Source organism: Nannospalax galili, unplaced genomic scaffold (genome assembly GCF_000622305.1).
Source record: "Nannospalax galili isolate Female #2095 unplaced genomic scaffold, S.galili_v1.0 scaffold44, whole genome shotgun sequence".
Lineage (NCBI taxonomy): Eukaryota > Metazoa > Chordata > Mammalia > Rodentia > Spalacidae > Nannospalax > Nannospalax galili.
Window position 1 is genome coordinate 9,621,337 of NW_008355789.1, and position 364 is coordinate 9,621,700.

Here is a 364-nt window from a genome sequence, read left to right on the forward strand (position 1 = left end):
CTAGTCACAGTTGGTTTTACTCGGATCCTTGGTGCCTGTTTATATCTATAAAGTCATCGGGTAGATTTCAATGGTAATGTTTATCACCTTTGCTAATTAACATGACCTAAATTTCCATGCTTCCTCCTCAAATATAATACATTTTTAAACATTTATTGATTTTTTTTGTGCGTATATCACACAGAACATCCTAAACCATCTTATTCAACTATACATGCACTTCCCAGATGGCACCCTCCCATAGCCTCCCTACCCCCACTAGAGCCCTTATACTTTGATATCCCTGCTACTGTCCACTGTGTTGTCAGCACCCCAGCCATTCCCCACTACTTGTCCATCTGGTGAATCTAGTCAGCCTATCTAG